Genomic DNA, 12,678 nt, shown 5'->3' with positions numbered 1-12,678 from the left:
TAAATGACCCGGGTGTCTACTCTATAATCAGTTTTATTGGAAATGTTTATAGTCACTTCAAGGATAAATCTGGGAAGACTTGTATCATTATTATTATTAAGGTAGCAACTAATATTTATTAAGCACTTGCCATGTACAACATTCTGGGCTAAATGCTTTTCACAGTCCTCATGGAATCTCCCTAGCAACTCTTCGCAGGAGGTGCATTTTTATCCCAGTTTTACAGATGAAGAAAGTTGTACTTAGGCTAATACCTATACCAGGCTAAGAAGCAATAGAACAGAAGTTTGAAAGCAGACAGCCTGGCTTCATAATCTCTCACCACTGTGCCATTCTACCTCATTAATTTCTTTACAATTTCTTGTTTGCTTTGCTGTCCTTGGATATTTGGAAACTTGAAAGCAACAGAGAAGTCATGTTGCATTTTGTTAATTTAAAAAATCTGTTCTCCGTGTGTTGCTCCTTTATGCCGTTTTTCACGGCACCCTCTGACCATATGGAACACATTTAAGAAAGGGGATACTCCTACCAGCTTGCCTGCTGTCTAACACAAAATCCAACCCCTAGTGAGGTTTCTGAAAGCACATCGTTCTGTAAAGTCTGAGACTGTCTCTGCTCCTAACTTCAGACAGCAGAATTATAAGCAAAGATGGTCACTCATGAAGATCTGCCATCCGTGTTCATCAGGATTCCACCCTGGAGCAGCTCTGGGTCAGAGCTTTCTGGTCAGCCTTTCTGTGCCCTAGAGTGAAATGAAATGAATGTCTTCCCAGAAGCCAGTGCAGGGTCACTTCAGACACTGGAGAATTTCCAGTAAGAAAGGGAATCAGAGGGTCAGGGTGAAATTTACAGGCCAACTTGGAACAAACCACGTCCTTTATTTTTTAATGTATTTGGACATTTACAATGGATCCTTGACCTCTTGCTACAACTAGATACACTGCCTGGTTTGTTTTCCTGAATCGGAGAGCTTTGTTTTTATATTTGAATTGTGTCTTTGAGTGAACTTTTTCAGGAACTACACATAAAGTAGAATGATTTGACTACTTCTTATTTAAAATTTTGTGATTTATTCAAGAAATTACAGACCATAAACATAAATTTTGGGAATGTAAAAATATATACATCTTTAATGTGAAAATGTGTATTGGCTTCCTAGAGCTGCCAATCAAATGCCACAAACTAGGTGGCTACAAACAACAGAAATTTGTACACGAGTCTAGAGATCAGAAGTGAAATTGAAGTGTTGATAAAGGTGGCTATTTCTGAGAGAGTTTAAAGGGGGACTCTGTCTCGTGCCTCGCTCTGAGCTTCCGGTGATGGCTAGCAATCCTTGGTGTGCCTTGGCTTGTGGATGTACCCTCCAGGGGCTGCCGCCATATTCACGTGGTCCTCTCTGTGTCTTCACAAGGCTGTCTTCTTACAGAGACATCAGTCGTACTGCAACAAGGGCCCAGGCTGCTCCACTCATCTTAATGAATTACATCGGCAACAACCCCGTATCCAAACAAGGTCACACACTGACCTGCCAGAGATGAGGACTTCAGCATATCTTCTTTTTAGGGGGCCAAACAGGGGACGCAATTCCACCCATAATATATAACACGCCCTGAGTGTTTGTGTGTGCGCCCAGTCCCTCAGTCAGTCCTGTCTGACTCTTCGTGACTCTGTGGCTCGTGGACTGTAGCCCACCAGGCTCCTCTATCCATGGGACTTTCCAGGCAAGAATACTGGAATGGGTTGCCATTTCCTTCTCCAGGGGATCTTCCGGACCCAGGGATCAAACCCATGTCCTTACGTCTCCAGCACTGGCAGGCAGATTCTTTAGCACGGCCCCACCTGGGAAGCCCACAGCATAATATAATATAAACTGTGTATTGTGTCTGTGTGCGTGCTCAGTTGCTCAGTCATGTCTGACTCTGTAACCCGCGAGGCTTCTCTGTCCATGGGATTCTCCAGGCAAGAATATTAGAGTGGGTTGCCATGCCCTCCTCCATGGCATCCCCCCAATATCATTAGATGTTTTAAAATAGGTATTGTACCAGTCTGCACTCCCATAAGCCATGTGTGAGGGTTCTCACCAACATTTGGGGTTTTCAATCTGTTTAATTTTAGCCAGTAGGAAATGGCAGCCCACTCCAGTGTTCTTGCCTGGAGAATCCCAGGGACGGGGGAGCCTGGTGGGCTGTTGTCTCTGGGGTCGCACAGAGTCGGACATGACTGAAGTGACGCAGCAGCAGCAGCAGCAGCAGCAGCATGGGAGTACATAGTGATACCTCATTGTGTTTGAATGTTATGTTTCCCTAATTAACAATTAGTCTAGATATATTTCAATATGTTTAAACAAACACTGCTTTTTATTTACTATTATAAAGCATTTCCATATTGTTATCATTTAAAATATTATTTTAAAATAATGACATAATATTCCACAGAGTCAGTTTACCCTACTGTTACATGTAAAGACTTTTTTCCAAAGTTTTGATCTTATGACTAATACTACAATTGATAAATTTATATGTAAATTTTAAGATTATTTCCTTAGCATCAGTTCAGTTCAGTTCAGTCGCTCAGTCGTGTCCGACTCTACAACCCCATGAATCGCAGCACACCAGGCCTCCCTGTCCGTCACCAACTCCCGGAGTTCACTCAGGCTCACGTCCATCGAGTCCGTGATGCCATCCAGCCATCTCATCCTCTGTCGTCCCCTTCTCCTCCTGCCCCCAATCCCTCCCAGCATCAGAGTCTTTTCCAATGAGTCAATTCTTTGCATGAGGTGGCCAAAGTACTGGAGTTTCAGCTTTAGCATCATTCCTTCCAAAGAAATCCTAGGGCTGATCTCCTTTAGAATGGACTGGTTGGATCTCCTTGCAGTCCAAGGGACTCTCAAGAGTCTTCTCCAACACCACAGTTCAAAAGCATCAATTCTTCGGCACTCAGCCTTCTTCACAGTCCAACTCTCACATCCATACATAAATTCCCCCCAGATGGAATCATTAAGCTGAAACATCTGAGCTATTTAAAGAGTGACTTGATCGACAGGAGCTTGAATAAGCTCCGGGAGTTGGTGATAGACAGGGAAGCCTGGAGTGCTGCAGTCCATGGGGTCACATGACTGAGTGACTGATCTGAACTGAACTATCTCTCATTGGTGAATGAGTGCTGTTTTACTCACCTAGTATGTAGATACATAGTTAAAATTTTTTTGCAATTTTGGAAGTAAAAAATGGTATCAAAAAATCCCTTTGTATTTTTTTTTGAGCATTTGTTTTTGATTTTGGTATTAGAATGCCGTATTCCTCTCAGAGGTTTCAACGTTAGCCAGATTAATTACAATTTAATTTGTATATATTTTACATTTAACATTTAATTCACGTGGAAGTTATTGTGGTGTGCTTACCAACTTAGGAAGAATTGATATTCTTACAATATAGAGTCTTTTCATGTAGGAACACAGTCTGTTTCTTGAAAAGTTTTCTTTATATTTCTGTAAACTATAGCCCCACAAAATTTGTAGCAATTTTCATTTTAGGGAAGAACAGTAAGTTATTTCTGGGGTAAAGTAACTTCTAATGAGAGAAAGACCTTCATGACCTTTCTAATTTATGCAAGATAGACTCCAGAACTAGTCTGAAACGGTAGCAAATGAGACAGAAAATTTTTAATTTGCATTGCTTTATAAAGAACCAGGACTTTTAGACTTCATCGGTAGGCAAAGAAGAAGAGATTTGTGTGCACTGAGAATAAGATGCAGAGGGGACATAGGGTAAGGGCGGCACAGAGAGGACACTGGCCACAGGAATGGCACTCTGATGCCCCTGAAGCCAGGAAAGCAGGGACACGGTCCCCAGGAGGGACACAGTGTCCGTGAAAATTAAAGTTTTCCTGTTCTCCCATACTGCATGATAGGCTCCTTCATCACCCTTCAACAGACGGAATCAATTATATGAATCCTAGTTATGAGACCTCACATTTCCTTTTTTCCAAGTAAAATTAAACTACCTCCCAGGACCCATTTGTTGACTTGGCTGATCACCCGTGGTCCATCATCGTATGGCTCCCTCTGCTGGGCTCTGCTGCTTTCTACAGGCCATGAGTTGGCCCTCAGAAGCACGCTTTCCAAAGAACCCACCTTCCCGGCCAAGTTCTACCACCTCCGAAACTCCGTGGGGCCAGGCCTCGGTTCCCGCAGAAACCGTCACCGCTTCATCTTCCCAGACTCCGCGAAGCCACGTCTTTACTCCAGCCCTAAGCCAGCGCCCGCCTCCCTCCTTGTCCTGATCGACTTGATTTCTTGCTGAGTTTTGTTTTTACAGACTTTTGTATGTAAGTGGAGAGATGGAAGATGAGGCCAGACCAGTGCTTCGCAACCCTCTGAGACGTGCCTTTTCTATTCCACAATGAAATTCATAAATAATATACATCATCCACTTTCATGCGTAATCTTTTAAAAATAAACCTAGTACCTAGCTAACATGTAAAGGCAAAATAAAAGTAGCTTCTGATAATCATAAATATAGTTACGATTGTTAAAAATAATATACATTACAATGATGTGGTATAAATTTTAATAAGTTATTGACTATCCTAGATGATTTCATGAAACGTTTATTTGTTTGAATCCATATGTACACTCCCAGCAACTCTATCGTTGAATTGACACAGGGGTTTGTACCGTAACTCAAATACCACGCCTGTCATTGCCATAATGAATGGTGTTTCAAACGAGAAAAGAAATCTTGGTTTAGTTTTGCCTTGATTTGCTGCATAGCTCTATTCCTGGAAATTTCCATGTTTATTTACAATTCAAAAGTATTTTATGTTTACATATGTACAATGGAGTTAGGTTAGAAATCTGCTGTGTTACAACATCTAAATATCTATTTTTACATCAGTGCTAAATCTAAGCTTTTTAAAAAAAAATTATGAAAGAACTTAAAAATACAGAAAATCTCAGAAAATATAATACATATCTATATACCTCTATCCATATTTGACAGATACTAATCTTTGCTATATTTGCTTTGGTTTTCTTTTTTCTAAGGAAGGATTTTACAGAAAAAAAAGAGACAAACCTAGCCCTTTTCTCCTTTCTTCCCTCCCCTTCTTTCACCTCAGAAGTAACTACTATTCTAAAGCTGACTTTTGTCATCCTTTGTAAATTTTTGTTCTTTTATTATTCGCGCGCAGGTGTGTGTATGTGTGTGTGTGTGCACGCGCACGTGCTCAGTCATATCTGACTCTTTGCAACCCCATGGACTGCAGCCCACCAGGCTCCTCTATCCATGGGACTTCCCAGCAAGAATACTGGAGTGGGTTGCCATTTCCTTTTCTAGGGAATCTTCCTGGATCAGAGATCGAACCCTTGTCTCCTGCTTTGGCAGGTGAATTCTTTACCACTGAGCCGCCTGGAAAGCCCATTACTCACATACGTATCCATAAACAACATAAAACTCTTTTATTGTGTTTTCCTAAAAACCATGTAAGTGGTACTCACTTTTGCAACCTCTCTTGTCAGCCATGTTATGTTTTTGAGCAGAGAACTGATTTTTGTTTTTTTCATTTCAACTGCTGAACAGATTTATATTGCGTAATTAAACTACAGTTTAGCCATTTCGCTACTAAAGACACTTGTTTTAGCATTTTATAATAACAAATATCTTTTAAATCATGCAGGAGTTTCTTTATAGAGAGAAACTGAATTAGTAGTAATAGCATATGAACATTTTCAACCATATTCTACTCATCAGTGTTATATCAATTTATATGTCCATCAGTAGAGTTTAAAGGTTCAACATCATTTCCAACACTTGATACCATCACACTGTTTACTGTCTGCCAATTAGACAGTATGAAATGGTATTTTGATTTAATTTGCATTCCCCTTGTTAGCGGTAGTGTTTTCTCATATGTCTACAGGCAACAAGATTTTCACTTATATGAATTGCCTATTCATAGTCTCTGCCCATTTTTCATCAAGTTGCTTATGTTTTTCTTGTTTACTTTTTAGGATATAAACAAGACACTGTGGAGAATATGATTAAAACTTTACTGAAGGCAAAGGACTTAGATGTAAAGTGCCGCTATGTTCACTAATAGATTCAATAGTGTAAAAGATGGCAATTCTCCCTGAATTAACCTATAATTTCAGTGTAATTCAAATATTTTTTACATAATTTTTCAAAAAGTAATGAACAAATCAATTTTGTAAAAAAAAAAAAAAAGAAGAAGAGGGAAAGAAGAGATGATGAAAGGGGTGTATTTATCCTACCAGCTATTCAAGCAAACTATAATTAACACCACTTTAGTTCCAGTTGCTCAGTTGTGTCCGATTCTTTGTAACCCCATGAACCACAGCATGCCAGGCCTCCCTGTCCGTCACCAACTCCCGAAGTCCTCCCAAACCCATGTCCATTGAGTCGGTGATGCCATCCAGCCATCTCATCCTCTGTTGTCCCCTTCTTCTGCCCTCAATCTTTCCCAGCATCAGGGTCTTTTCAAATGAGTCAGCTCTTCGCATCAGGTGGCCAAAGTATTGGAGTTTCAGCGTCAACATCAGTCCTTCCAATGAACACCCAGGACTGATCTCCTTTGGGATGGACTGGTTGGATCTCCTTGCAGTCCATGGGACTCTCAAGAGTCTTCTCCAACACCACACTTCAAAAGCATCAATTCTTCGGCGCTCAGCTTTCTTTATAGTCCAACTTTCACATCCATACGTGACCACTGGAAAAACCATAGCCTTGACTAGATGGACCTTTGTTGGCAAAGTAATATCTCTGCTTTTTAATATGCTGTCTAGGTTGGTCACAACTTTCCTTCCAAGGCATAAGCGTCTTTTAATTTCATGGCTGCAATCTCTGTCTGCAGTGATTTTGGAGCCCAGAAAAATAAAGTCAGCCACTGTTTCCACTGTTTCCCCATCTATTTGCCATGAAGTGATGGGACCGGATGCCATGATCTTCGTTTTCTGCATGTTGAGCTTTAAGCCAACTTTTTCACTCTCCTTTTTCATTTCATCAACAGGCTCTTTAGTTCTTCTTCACTTTCTGCCATAAGGGTGGTGTCATCTGCATATCTGAGGTTATTGAGATTTCTCCTGGAAATCTTGATTCCAGCTGTGCTTCCTCCAGCGCAGCGTTTCTCATGATGTACTCTGCATATAAGTTAAATAAGCAGGGTGACAATATACAGCCTTGACGTACTCCTTTTCCTATTTGGAACCAGTCTGTTGTTCCATGTCCAGTTCTAATTGTTGCTTCCTGACCTGCATACAGATTTCTCAGGAGGCAGGTCAGGTGCTCTGGTATTCCCATCTCTTTCAGAATTCTCCACAGTTTATTGTGATCCACACAGTCAAAGGCTTTGGCATAGTCAATAAAGCAGAAATAGATGTTTTTCTGGAACTCTCTTGCTTTTCAATGATCCAGTGGATGTTGGCAATTTGATCTCTGGTTCCTCTGCCTTTTCTAAAACCAGCTTGAACATCTGGAAGTTCACGGTTCATATATTGCTGAAGCCTGGCTTGGAGAATTTTAAGCATCACTTTACTAGCGTGTGAGATGAGAGCAATTGTGTGGTAGTTTGAGCATTCTATGGCATTGCCTTTCTTTGGGATTGGAATGAAAACTGACCTTTTCCACTCCTGTGGCCACTGCTGAGTTTTTCAAATGTGCTGGCATATTGAGTGCAGCACTTTCACAGCATCATCTTTCAGGATTTGAAATAGCTCAACTGAAATTCCATCACCTCCAGTAGCTTTTTTCATAGTGATGCTTCCTAAGGCCCACTTGACTTCACATTCTAGGATGTCTGGCTCTAGGTGAGTGATCACACCATTGTTATTATGTGGGTCATGAAGATCTTTTTTGTACAGTTCTGTGTATTCCTGCCACCTCTTCTTAATATCTTCTGCTTCTGTTAGGTCCCTACCATTTATGGGAATGTAAATTGGTGCAGACACTATGGAAAACAGTTTGGAGGTTCCTCACAAAAGCAAAAATAGAGCTACCATACGATCCAGTAATTCCACTCCTGAGTATATATCCAAAGAAAATGAAAACACTAATTTGAAAAGATACATGCATTCTAATGTTCATAGCATTGGAGAAGGAAATGGCAACCCACTCCAGTGTTCTTGCCTGGAGAATCCTAGGAACGGGGGAGTCTGGTGGGCTGCCGTCTCTGGGGTCACAGAGTCAGACATGACTGAAGTGACTTAGCAATGTTCATAGCAGCACTGTTTACAGTAGCCAATTCATGGAAGCAACCTAAGTGTCCAACAACAAAAGAATGAATAAAGAACATGTAGTGACTGTGTGTGTGTGTATATATATATATATAATATGTTATCACTTATGTGTGGAAGCTAATAAACAAGTCAATAAATAAAACAGAAACAGACTCACAGATTCAGAGAACAAACTAGTGGTTACCAGTGGGAAGAGAGAAGAGGGTAGAGGCAAGGGAGTAGAGGGTAGGAAATTAAGAGGTACAAACTATGATGTGATGTATAAAATAAATAAGCTACAAAGATATATCGCACAGCACAGGGATTATGGACAATATTCTTAACAACTATAGAGTGTAACCGTTAAAAACTGTGAATCACTATGTTGTACACCTGAAATTTATCCAAAATTGAAAATCGACTAAACTTCAATTTTTAAAATAGAGTATGAGAAAGAACGTACAGCCTAGAAACAAACCTGCTTCCAGAAAGCATCTGGAATGACAGATGGGGCAGTGCAGTCAGTGGAGCAATAATGTAATATCTAATAAAGGATTGGGATCAAAGACCAACAATGCTGCGGAAGCACAAATTAGATCTTGTGTCTCTGTGTGTGTATGTTTGTGTGCATGTGTGTTAAATTTCAGGTAAATAAAACTCAAGCAAAAAGCTAAATAATAAACTTATAAAACAAAAGCGCAGGAGTTGGTACTGGAGGGGAGTGGACAGTCATCCACATTCAGCTGTTGTATCTACAGAATACTCTCTTAGCTTATTAACTCTTGATGGAGACAGTGTTATCCAAGCCTTCTATTAGATGCAAACCTTTTATTACAGTTAAAACAATAGAGTGCAATCTTCTTGAATCTTACTCTTCTCTGACTTTCCCTCCACCAGTTTATCTTGTTTTCTCTCCTAGAAACCTGAATTTGTACAGTGTTGACTATCTTCACTTTGTTCAGACCTTCAGCCGGCTGCAAGAGGTAGACGCAAGGTGAACACTGCTAGTTCTGTGTTTTGTTTCGGCTCTCTCTGTGCATAACTTCCTTAAGCACCCTACATTGGAGAGCCAACCACCCTCTGTCAAGGGAACACTCTCGAATTCTGAATTATCCCTCGACTTAGGGCTGCACTCTATTATTTGATAAAATACTGTGGCATAAATGTCACTGGGAAGTGGTTAGTCTCATTTCTACATTTAAATTTTCTCTTTTCCTTATCTTCCGTCCAGCCTCTTTCATTTTCCTTTAGGTCAGGAAAGCAAAAATGAGAAATCCTACCGTGCTATCAGAATTCTCTGGGGTTTTGACTTCCCCTTAAGCTACTACACCTTTGGTCCCAACAGTGAACACTTCATCCATATTCCTTGAGATGCCTTCTTTGCTAACAAGGATCAAGTATTCATCTCAAGATTCATCCATTCATTCACGCAGCCTGTTCTGTGTCAGGAACAGAGAGAGACTAGTATGAAAAAGGCTCGAGACCTACTACCAGGGAATTTCCATACTAGTTGAGAAAGAAAAAAGCAGCCCAGCAGTAAGTAAATGACAAGACAATTTCAGATAGTGAGAAACACAATAACGAAAATAAACCAGGCTGTGATGATACATGTAATATAACCACGAGGCCTGGCTACTGGCTTCCTTCCTTCTTTCCTACATTTATTTATTGGCTTACAATATTATTTAGGTTCAGGTGTGCAACACACTGATTCAATAGTTCCATAGATTATACACCATACAAAGTTACTATGAAATATTGACTTACTCCTTGCGCTATACATTACATCTCTGGGACATTTATTTTGCAACTGCTTGTTTGTGTTAATACCTCTCAATCCCTTTCACTTACTTTGTCCCTTCTCCTCTCCTCTCCCTTTTTAACCACTAGCTTATTCTCTGTATCTGTGAGCCTATTTCTACTTTGTTATATTTGTTTTTTAGATTCCACATGTAAGTGAAAAGTACAGTATTTGTCTTTTTCTGTCTGACTTATTTTACTAAGCATCTCCCTCATACATACACACACATACACACACACACAACAATACTACTCTGCCATAAAAAAGAATGAAATTTCTATTTGTGACAATATGGAGGGTATTATGCTCAATAAAACAAGCAATTTACTTTTTATTTATTCACTGTTTGTGTACTTGTATTACTTTCATTGTTGAAAGCTGATGTTTTATTGAAGATATATCTAGGCTCGGGTTTTATTTTTCATTTATTTTTACCAGGAAAAAAATTTATCTATTTCATCTTCACATAAATAACTGGTTTTTATACAGGAAATTTTTTCTTCTATCCTGTTTTAAAGTTTTGGTCATATTCAAAAAGGGAACATTTTTTTTATATATTGAAAGCTATAGATATTTTTTGCTCAAAATGTTCATCACCCACTAACAAGTTATGGTCAATGATTTTTTTAAAAAAAATCCCTTCATGGTTTTTGAAACGCCTATCCTAAATGCATGAGTGAAAAAGTGGTAAGTTACTCATGGCATTCTTCTTAATATCACCTTTAAATATTACACTTTTCTTAGAAAAACTGTGGTAAAACAAAGTGAACAGTAATTAGTCTCATTGGTTATAGAGGCCTGCAGTATATATAAGAACAGATGGAAATGTGTTCTTTCCTTTTTTTGGAGAAAACATTCTTATGGGTTATAGCAGTAAGGATTTGAGAAGGAATTTTCTTCAGTTTATTAACTGCAGGTAGAAATTTAGAATCCTAAGTAGCTAATAGTTTTGTCTGAGACACTTTCTTCCTCATTAGCTTGAAATTCACCTGCTTCAGTTTAAAACCATGCTAGGGTTTTGGATAGGCTTTTATGCAGAAAAAGACAGCAAATTTGCTCAGTGTTCTTTTATGAAAATATTAATAATGTCTGCTATTTTTCAAGCACTCACTAGGATTTTTACATATATTGTCTTGCTTATGATTAATAGTTAGCATTTTTTAGAAACACCTATTATTCAAAGATTAGATTTTTTCATATTCAGGGCTTTTCACTTTTTGCAAGTTCTGCAATTGTTTCTCAAGCTGGCTTCTTTGTCAAGGATGCAATTTTGTGCAGCGTCAAGTTTGTTATTAACTGTCACCAAAGCACATTTTCAGCAGCCTGCTTTGTTCTAGTTTCAATTTTGCCCTTTCAATCTACAGTCTAAGGCAAATACATTTTCCTGTATCTTTCATAGTCTTATCTTAAATGAAATCTTAAATGAAACAGCATTTCCCCTAAAGCCCCATTTCTATATACTTACATCCTCCAAGGTCTGGAGTTGAGAACTGCCTTCTCCTAGATTAACAATGGTGCTTCTGAACCATCATTCTCTCAGCGTTGTGTACAACCCCTCATCAGTTAAGGTTTATGTCACCCAATGAGGTTACTCTTTATACTCTCACCTACCATTTCACAAGCTCCCAGTCACTCTCCCATTTTCACCAGACATAGGTATCAGGCTCAGTCTTTATTTTATCTGGCCTGACATCACTCTACAGTATCTTTTCAGATGACTGTTCCAACATGATGGCACTCACAATTCCTATATCTTCTGGAGCAAATTGTGTTAATATCACCATTACCAAATATCTTATTGGTCCTGCCTCCCGAGGCTTCCCTGTTGAAGGTTCATATACCTCCACCCTGTTGAACTCAGTTTGAAATACTGGTTCTTGCTGCCCAGTTACATTTCTATCCTTCCCTTAGTGAAGTTACTCAACTCTTTCTTGATTGCCAATGTATTCTAAATTTTCCTTAGGCTAGGATTTAATCAGGACAGACTAAATTATAGTGTTGTAACAACACTCCTGGTAGCTAGAGAGCTTCCCTGGAAGCTCAGCTGGTAAAGAACCCGGGTCTTGCGCCTGCATTGCGGAAGACCTGGGTTTGATCCCTAGATCGGGAAGATTCCGCTGGAGAAGGGAATGAGTACCTACTCCAGTATTCTGGCTTGCAGAATTCCATGGACAGAGGAGCCTGGCCAGCTAAAGTTCATGGGATCGCTAAGAGTTGGACGCGATTGAGAGACTCTCACTTTCTTTCACTTTCACTTTCTTAATAATGCTCAAACTTCAGTGGCTGAATATGATAAAAGTCTGTTTATCACTCTCACATTGTCCACTGTAGTTACAGAATATCAGGACTCCAAGCTACCTTGGTCTTCTGGCTTCCCCATCTCTATCTGAGGTTTCCTCCAGTACCGCAACAACATGGGGGAGAAAAGGACTTTAAAAATCCTATGTGGGTCTTACATTGCCTAAACCTGGAAGTGACTCACGTCTTCTATTCACACGACACTAGTCAAAGGCTCATATGATCCTGCTGAACTGTGAGAGGACTAGACCTGCAAGTGTGGCCCTCCATGAGCCGGGAAGGAAAGAGGTGTAGACGAGCACTAGTTACTTCTCAGTTCAGTTCAGTTCAGTTCAGTCGCTCAGTCGTG

At 39.8% G+C, this 12,678-nt stretch overlaps 1 protein-coding gene across 1 annotated transcript in view; it reads right to left on the bottom strand.

Annotated features, from left to right (window-relative positions):
* Positions 1-12,678, bottom strand: part of ASB4 (ankyrin repeat and SOCS box containing 4) — an 83,190-nt gene that overhangs the window by 22,074 nt on the left and 48,438 nt on the right. The window lies entirely within an intron of this gene.

The sequence above is a fragment of the Capricornis sumatraensis genome, chromosome 5 (genome assembly GCF_032405125.1).
Source record: "Capricornis sumatraensis isolate serow.1 chromosome 5, serow.2, whole genome shotgun sequence".
NCBI classification, from domain to species: domain Eukaryota; kingdom Metazoa; phylum Chordata; class Mammalia; order Artiodactyla; family Bovidae; genus Capricornis; species Capricornis sumatraensis.
Note: the sequence above shows the minus strand (reverse complement) of the source record. Positions and strands in the feature narration are given on the sequence as shown.